Source organism: Nannospalax galili, unplaced genomic scaffold (assembly GCF_000622305.1).
Source record: "Nannospalax galili isolate Female #2095 unplaced genomic scaffold, S.galili_v1.0 scaffold375, whole genome shotgun sequence".
NCBI lineage: Eukaryota > Metazoa > Chordata > Mammalia > Rodentia > Spalacidae > Nannospalax > Nannospalax galili.
In genome coordinates, this window is record NW_008337054.1 from 2,273,039 (window position 1) to 2,275,017 (window position 1,979).

The window sequence follows — 1,979 nt, forward strand, 5'->3', positions numbered from 1 at the left end:
AATTCTTTCACAGGGGTGTGCAAATCACAGTCCTTGCATGCAGGTTACACTTCTAGACCTCACTCAGCACAGTGACCCCATTGTGGACCAAGGCATTCTCCAACAGGTTGATTCCCCACAGAGTTTTACTGTGGGTAAAAGGAGAAGCTATGTCCTCATAGCAGGCAGCAACTAGCTCACAGGTCTTCAATCCAAGATTCTCTGAGTGGAAGCTGGGAAGTTTCACAGCTTCACATGGCATCTTTATACCAGTGTCCTCTAGTTTATTTTCTGAAATCTGTAGACTTCTCAGATTCCTAATGTTGTTGAGGACTGCAGCCAGGTTTTGACAGCCACTGGGTGACCACGATAGTAGGCGGACTATGGGTGCCACCAGGGCGCATTAGTGTGCAGGCCAACTTGGCTCTGCCCTACCAGTGCATGTGAGAGGCCATGCTGGTGAAGCTCCATCCCCATTGATTTGCATGGGCTGGGCTCTGCCATTGCGCATGGGTAGCTATACTGGCATGGCTCCACTGGTGTGCCTGGGTAGCTAGGCCAGTGCAGCTCCACCATCTTGATTTCCCAGTTATTTTTCCTCTTAATTGCTCAGTCATGAGTTCAGAATTTTGAGATCAATATAGAAGCATCAATTATTCTTAATAAATCAAGAGGCACAGAGTCATGTTTTAAGTCCTTGTACTAAAAGCAGCCATTGCTCTGGCTGCACTGCCATCTTGACTCTTGAAGTATTTTCTTTTTTACTTGCCAAGTCCTGAGTTCAGAATTTTGAGACCAATATAGAAGCACCTATGGTCAAGTAAATATTCATATTGTGTTCCACACATAGTCCAACACATGGTCTCTTGGGGGTCAGTGCACCCTGGGCCCTGAGGCCAGCTGCCCCAGGGTAGCCTCATCCCTCTGCCATCTTTTCTCTCATCACCATCACTTTGAGCTGTCTTGTCATATTCCTTCTTGTATGTGTCAACACTCATACTGAACAATGAGTTCTGGGTTGCAAAAGAGAATTTATTTTTGTGCTTGTCATTCATGCCTTTGTTCACCAACTTTACAAACACACACACACACACACACACACACACACAAAGTGCTTTCACATTCTTTATTTCAGTTAATTCATCATTGTATTCAACTTTGGTTCAACCAGGCATAATTTACATTGTTTTACATGTATATCATGTAACATTGAACTTCTGGGTTATAAGTCTCCAGTCAACCTTCCCCAGGTTTACATTTTGTTCTCAGTCAAAACTGACTCCCTCACATGTTTACCATGTAAACAATGTAAACTTAGTAGTTGGGTACTTTGGTAGATTTACTTTTTCTTTCAACATGTGTGCTAATGTGGTAATTCAATCTTCCTGAATCTGTCTTGCTTATACTTTGCAGCTAAAGTTTCCTTTTCTTTTCTAAATGCCTTTGCCTCTAAGCCTTCCTTCAGCAGCACCTGTCAAGGGCTGGAGTTGTGGCCCTTTAGGTAGAGTGCTTGTGTAGCATCCATAAAGCTCTAGACTTGATTCCAGGCTCATAAACCAGGCACCACCAGGCATGTTAGTGCACAGTTCTAATCCCAGCATTTGAGAAGTGGAGATAAAAGGATCTAGAGTTCAAGGTTATCTTTAGCTGGTAACTTATTTTGGAAGTAAATGTCAGAAAATCTCTAATTTCTATTAGCTATTTTGGAAAGTGTTATGGAATATTGAAATGATGGTTTTTTGTTTTTTGTTTTTTGTTTTTGTCTTTTTGAGATAGGGTCTTCCTGTAGTCCCAGCTGACCTGAACTCACTATGTAAACCAGGCTGGCCTTGAACTCACAGTGATCCGCCTGCCTCTGTCTCCCAAGTGCTGGGACTAAAGGCATGCGCCACCATGCCCAGCTTGAAATGATGTTTTTACCTTACAAAAAAATAAGATTAAGAGCTGGGCATGGTGGCATACACTTGCAATCCCAGCGCATGGGAGACAGATACAATAAA

The 1,979-nt window shown here is 43.0% G+C and overlaps 1 non-coding gene across 1 annotated transcript; it reads right to left on the reverse strand.

The window, feature by feature from the left end:
- Window positions 1-946: 946 nt before the first annotated feature.
- On the reverse strand, window positions 947-1,074 carry LOC115070158. The gene has a single exon (XR_003849358.1). It is a non-coding gene; the product is annotated as a small nucleolar RNA SNORA40 (small nucleolar RNA).
- Between the last annotated feature and the right edge of the window lie 905 nt (window positions 1,075-1,979).